At 42.2% G+C, this 6,623-nt stretch overlaps 1 long non-coding RNA gene across 1 annotated transcript; it reads right to left on the reverse strand.

The window, feature by feature from the left end:
* Nucleotides 1-374: 374 nt before the first annotated feature.
* Nucleotides 375-4,543, reverse strand: LOC114808775. The gene is made up of 3 exons (XR_003756552.1): nucleotides 4,378-4,543; nucleotides 2,013-2,103; nucleotides 375-1,510 (listed from the first exon to the last, which is right to left on the reverse strand). It is a non-coding gene; the product is annotated as an uncharacterized LOC114808775 (long non-coding RNA).
* Nucleotides 4,544-6,623: the final 2,080 nt, after the last annotated feature.

Raw genomic sequence — 6,623 nt, forward strand, 5'->3', positions numbered from 1 at the left:
AAAAATCCGGAAGTGGTTTACCACTGCCTCCTTCCGCGCAGTAAACTTGAGTCTCCACCCTCGACTCTCTCAGTTGCCACTGCTGCCCAGCACAGGTGAGTTTTGACTTGCAGCAGATTACCTTCCACTCACTAGCCACTGCCCAAACTCAGAATGGAGTGGATAGGCCTCTGCTTGACTCACTCTCCCGTAGTCAAGACTGATAGAGTGCTGGAAACTCTCCAGGTACGATCCTGAGAGGGGGCTGCACACAGTGCTCAGTAAATAGGATAGATAAGTTGAAAAAATGTCTCAAATATTATCATCCTTGGAATTGACCTTGAAGCTTTCAAAAACGAAGTTAATTGAACATTATGAGTTGAATGAGATGACATTCATTTCCTTTATTACCAGACATCAACAGAGAAGTAAATATGGATAATGTGAATTCTACTTTTCATTAGGGACAGATACTTAAGTTCATGCATAATCAATCTACCCACTTTCCCAAGAAATTTTTTTTATAATTCAACCCCAACAACCTGTCTATAGAGAGGTGTACTAATTTCAGCTGCCATTATCCTGGAATTGACTTCCTTAAAAAACAAACTCTGTTTCCTCCCACTAACATCAAAGCATAAGTGTCAGGAACTTTTTTTAATGGCTTAGAATGTTTTCATCCAGTCTGTGACATCCTATCTGAGTAGAGATTTTTATTGACGGTGACAGCTCTGAAAAAATATTGAAAATGACTTGCAATTGGGTCTTAATATTGCAGTGATAGCCAATGTTACACAGTCATCTTCCTCTAAATAAGCTAGCTCATCCTAAAGCCTTGCTTTTCTAGAGGAATGAGATATTTCTACATTGTATAAACATTTCTCATCATAATCAACAGCCTTCATTGAAATCCCATGTGTAAATTGCTGTGGGAAGTTTTCAAGAAAGGTATTTTTCTCTCCCTTCAGAAGAGACAGCACAGACATAGATAAAATTACACGGAAAACTCAATTGACAGAACCCACGCCATCCCACACAAAAAATGACCAAACCTAGGATTATTCAGAGACCTAAGGGCAAATAAGAAAGTGACTAGAAGTGGGAATTTGGCCAAATCATTAAAAGAGGAGTGTAAAGAAATAGCCAGTTTTCCTAGGACAAAGATTAGAAAGCTAAAATTGAAAAATAGATTCAGCTTGTGGGGTAAAATCTGATCTGCCAATTGATTCACTCCAGCCCTACTATGTCCAATAAATGTGAAGTTAGCTTCGTTCCTGTTCCATCAGAGCACTAGGTGCTACAGTATATGGGGCTTGCTGATTGAAAATAGCAGGGGAACATTACAGACACCGAGCAGGTTAGGAACCTTGTTGGGGAGGAGTCCTGTTGCTTTTTCCTCTCTATATCCTTTTCTGCCCTTTCAACTTCTCAAATTCCTTTCCCCAGCTCATGAGGGTGACCGGAATGGGAAGAAAGATGTCTGTTTTTCAGGTCCCCCTATTATGAACCAAGCATGGAATATTTAATTGGCCTGAAAAAAGAAAGAATAACCAAGAAAAAAGATTATCCAGTTTCATCTGGCAAGAGAAAATTTTCTGCAGAAATGTTCTCTTCAATCAATCAATCATATTTATTGAACACCTACTGTGTGCAGAGCACTGTACTAAGCTCCTAGGAGAGGACAATATAACAGCATTGGTGGACATGTTTCCTGCCCCCAGTTAGCTCACAGTCTCTTCAAAGATATGGCGTGTTTCCTGGGTACTTAAGGAATTGGCAGGAGCAGAGCCTAATCCTTTTTGGGAGAACTCACAGGGGCCAAGAGAAATCCCTGAAATTTGGAAAAGGGTAAATGTCCTCCATTGTCTTCTCTAGACTGTAAGCTCCTGGTGGGCAGGGAACGTGTCTATCAACTCTGTTGTATTGTGCTCTCACAAGCGCTTAGTATGGTGTTCTGCGCACAGTAAGCATTCAATAAAGCCTCACTCCCTGTGAGACCATCACCGCAAGCACCACAGCACTTATGCATTTACCTGTGTAAGTCTTTGTCATCTGTTGAATGAGAAGTTCTCAACACAGTCAGTTCCATGATAATGCAGGAGTTGGTTACATTCTTGGTGAACCCTGTGTTAAGGAGAACTTGTTTTAATATACACACCTTGACTGATGAATGTATTCGCACAGTAGTTTCTTCCAGTATGACATCTCGCCACATCCAGATGGATGAGCAGTGTCGCAGAAACATTTCCTAATTCCACAGTAAGATTCTCTCCAAAATGCCAAGTGAAAATGAACACCACGGCGGGATGGGCTGAACCGAATATGAAGAGAAAAATGCGGATGAATGGATCTGGAGGTTCCCTCTGTGGAGCTGGAGCAGTGGTGTCTACAATATCACCATCATCAATGGTATTTATCGAGTGCTTACTATGTGCAGAGCACTGTACTAAGTGCGTGGGAGAGTACAATACAGCAGAATTGACAGAGACATTCTGTGCCCCAGTGGCCTCTGGCAACTTAACTCAAATAATCCCCTTTGCTTCCCTGGTTGCACTTTTTTAATTTTCTTTACTACCTTGCAATTCTTTGCTGGACCTGATTAGAGAATTTGAGAACACAGTGAACACAAGAACCTGGATTCGTTTATTCAATCGTATTTATTGAGCGCTTACTGTGTGCAGAGCACTGTACTAAGCTCTTTGGAGAGGACAATATAACAGTAAGCACAACGAGCTTTCGGTCTGGATGCGACCCAGCCATCGAACAACCAACACGACTTTATATGAGGTCATTTTGGCACGAAGCTTGATGCTCTTTGGCTTTCAAACTCTCCCACTGCCACAGCGCAAATGCTGATCATCTCGATTCTTTCCGCTTTGGCGATTTCTAATTTTTGGAGGAGTATACTGACTTGTAAATAGAATTTGGTGTCAGCATTTTGCCCTATATAGCAGATGAACATCTTTGGCTATGTGGAGAGTTTTCCTGAGGAAGGTTGGCACATTACCCCTATCTTCTTTAAGCTTACTGACGTCCATAACACTGCTGGAAACTCCTCTCTAGGCAGTAAGCTCACTGTGGGGAGGGAATGTGTCTGCTGTCTCTGTACTGAACTCTCTCAGGCACTTAGTACAGTGCTCTGAACCCAGTAAGCACTCAATAAATCCCACTGATTGATTTGCAATGATAATTGGGCATAGTTACCACTGAGGTAAATAGAAATAAAATAGTACCGTGTTCTGCACACAGTAATGCCCAATGAATGCCCTCGATAGATTGATTGAATGACATTGGGTTTAATTTGATTAATCAATCAATTGAAGCTAGTTATTGAAGGTTTACTTCCTGCAGAGCGCTGGCTTAAGCTATTCGTACATGTTCCAGGTTTGAGCTGTCACAAGCCACCCTACTGTAGCAGCTTGAAAGGGATGGAGACTCCCCACCCTCCCCCCAAGCCCAAATCTCCTCCAAATCCAGACTGCTCAAAGACTTATTTTGAAAATCTTCTGCTTCCTGAAAAGATGTGTCATTGGCATAATTGAAGAAGAGTCCTTTAGAACCTCATCCTCCTCAATGAGCATTTGGGAAACACCAAATGGAAATGCTCTGAAAATATTTGGCTTTTATAGAAAAAAAAAAGAGAGTTTATTTGACCCCAAATACTTTCCAATTGGAAGTGTGTGCTGGCAAAGCGAATGCTTTCATATTTAAGCGGAGATTTTTGGCTGTTCATTTTATATTATTTTCTCCACAGCCCCGTGTGGGTAAAATATTTTTTGTTTGGAAAGCAATTGCTTTTATAAATGAGGCTTACTGCAGACTATTTCTCTGAACCTTAAGCTTGAGACAGGCCGATGGTGTATTTCAGGGGGTTCTACTTCCTAATTTCATGCAAACTACTTTTGCCCAAATAAAACAATAAATGTTTAAAAGATTAGTGATTTCTACAATAATGCTAACAGCAAGCCATTACAGGAGAATGAAACTTGCCTGTAAAAATCACCTTTGGGACCAAGAGACAAGCCGGCTGAAGTAACTGAAAACCCCATCATCTCTTTCTAAATGGTAGAACATCAATCCTTGGCTTTCAGTGATCGCCCACGAGACTGTAAAAGTTCTTTAATTGGTACTTTAACCACTTTTTGAAAACTGTTTCATTGCCTTTTTTTTTCTTTCACTGAGTGCCAGCAACTCAGAATTCAGAGTACTTCAGTAAGTATTTACAAATGGAATGTTCTTTTCCAGGACAAAATTGCAGAGTTAAATCCAAAGCTGGCCCTTTAATGATGCGCACCACTATCGATCTTTTTAGAGAGAGAAGAGAGTGATCTCATTTGGCCCCATCATAGACTACACATGGCTCAGTGTCAAGCAGCCAGAGAAAAATTGTTGGCTCACCTTGGACTAAGTTCTGAACAGAATATCCACACTTAGTTCATTTCTTGAATGTAAGAAAAGACCCCATGAATCTTGACATCATAGAATGTCAAACCAAGATGCCTGTTGTAATTTCTCCTTTGCTATTAAACAGATGCTTTTATAATCTTTTACAGTAATGGCTGAAAGGCAAGGCGCTGTAAATCCTTTCCTGTGTGGACAGTGGGAGAAGATGGCAGGAGGGGAATACGATTACTTGAGCTTTAAAACTAGAGCTTAGAGATAACTAAGTGGAGCCAAAAGAAGAGGTTGGCCAAGATGGCGAAGGGGGACTTAGAGCTGAGAGAGGGCAGAAGGGAATCTCAGAAAAAACTGAGTGGAAGTTGAGTGATTGCATGGGTGAAAGAAGGAGAGAGCTCAGAACAGACAAGAGAAGAGACTCAGGTGACTAGGTGAGAAGCCTGCTAGAGAATGCTTAAAAGAGCTGGCAGGAGATACTCACATGGGCATGACATCTTGTACTCATCCCTGTTTCACACCTACACCTGACCCAACGTCTCAAAGAAATTCTGGCCAACTGTACATATCCCCCCATTCCTTCTCCCAGTAAATAGGCCCTATCAAGAGTGGCTGAGCAGCTAAATTAAAATCCCAAAGACGAAAGCAGGGATGGCTTTGGGGAGCTGGTCCAGCCTGACTGAAATACCAGGGGAGTTGCAGTTGTCACATTGTTTGAGATCAATTAAATTAAAAATACAAAATAGGATGGGAAATAGCGTGGCCTATTGGATAGAGCACAGGCCTTGGAGTCGGAAGGACCTAGGTTCTAATCCCGCCTCTGCCACTTGTCTGCTGTGTGACCTTCGGCAGGTCACTTCACTTCTCTGTGTCTCAGTTACCTCACCTGCAAAATGGGGAATCACTCTCTGTTCTTCCTCCTACTTAGACTGTGAGATCCTCATGGGACAGGGGCTGTTTCCATCCCGATTATCTTGTATCTACCCCAGAACTTAGTAGAGTGCATGGCACATAGTGTTTAACAGCAACATAGTAAGTGCGATTAAAACAAGGGAAGTCCAAGGAGGCAATAAGGGTGTGGGGAGCAGGGGTGTGTCAGGAAAGCCAGAGAGAAATGGAGAGGCAGGTGGCAAGGGGGAGGGGGCTTACTTACATGGACAGAAAACAAATCATAAACAGCAAGCGTCGCTCAGTGACACAATGAACTTCATTTCACTGTGAGCAAAGCCCACAGATCGCTATGCCTTCATCGTTGCTGAGAAGCAGATTGGGGAAGTTACAATAACTATGTTTTAAATACTAATATGCAACATAGAAACAACACATGGCAGGCCATATTTAAAGCAGAATACATTTCTTAAGAATAGAAAACTTTAGGCCTCTTCTTCAGAAACTTGTCTTCACCGAGAACCACTGAGATTGGTCTGTTTCATCTCTGAGCCTCTGAGAGGCTCACCTTCCTTGATTATTGGCAGTGGTTGGAGTGGGATTGGGTTTCTTTTTAGCCTAAGTATAATTTCAACAAATAAGCCAGTCAAAAAAATATTGGATATTGTCACTTTTAATCTGACCATCCGTTTTTCCTCCTCCACTCTTTCAGCTGAGAACCTGAGCATCACTTCTGATCTGCTGCTTAAAAAAACTGAGCAAACAGAATTGGACTATAGGTCAGTTCAGCAATAATAATAATAAATTTGTTGTTTGTGAAGTGCTTACTATGTGCCAAGCACTGTATTAAGCATTGGGAGAGATACAAGATAATCAGGTCCCACAGTCTAGAAGGAGGGAGGACAGATATTGAATCCCCACTTTGTAGATGAAGCAACCGAGGCCCAGAGAAGTTAAATGACTCGCTTGAGGTCACCCTACAGAGAAGTGGCGGGGCCAGGAATAAAACCCAGGCCCTCTGACTACCAGACCCATATTCTTTCCACTAGGCCATGCCACTTCCCAGTAAAGGTCTGAACCTCTGGCTTTGTTGTTGTAGACTTTAAGCTCGCTGTGGGCAGGGACTGTGTCTGTTAAATTGTGCTCTCCCAGGGCTTAGTATACTTCTCTGCACAAAAAGAGCACTCAATAAATATGATTGGCTGAGTGACTGATGTTGGTGGCCAATTCCGGCTTCCCAATCCTGACAGAATTGGCCCTTTCATGAAGTTTTTTGGCCCAAGAGTGGCCAGTTCTGTTGGGGCCATACACGTCTCCCCCTACCCACAGATTACTGAAAGAGTGAAAGTGGCTTCTCTATT

This window comes from Ornithorhynchus anatinus, unplaced genomic scaffold (genome assembly GCF_004115215.2).
Source record: "Ornithorhynchus anatinus isolate Pmale09 unplaced genomic scaffold, mOrnAna1.pri.v4 scaffold_193_arrow_ctg1, whole genome shotgun sequence".
In the NCBI taxonomy this organism is placed as follows: domain Eukaryota; kingdom Metazoa; phylum Chordata; class Mammalia; order Monotremata; family Ornithorhynchidae; genus Ornithorhynchus; species Ornithorhynchus anatinus.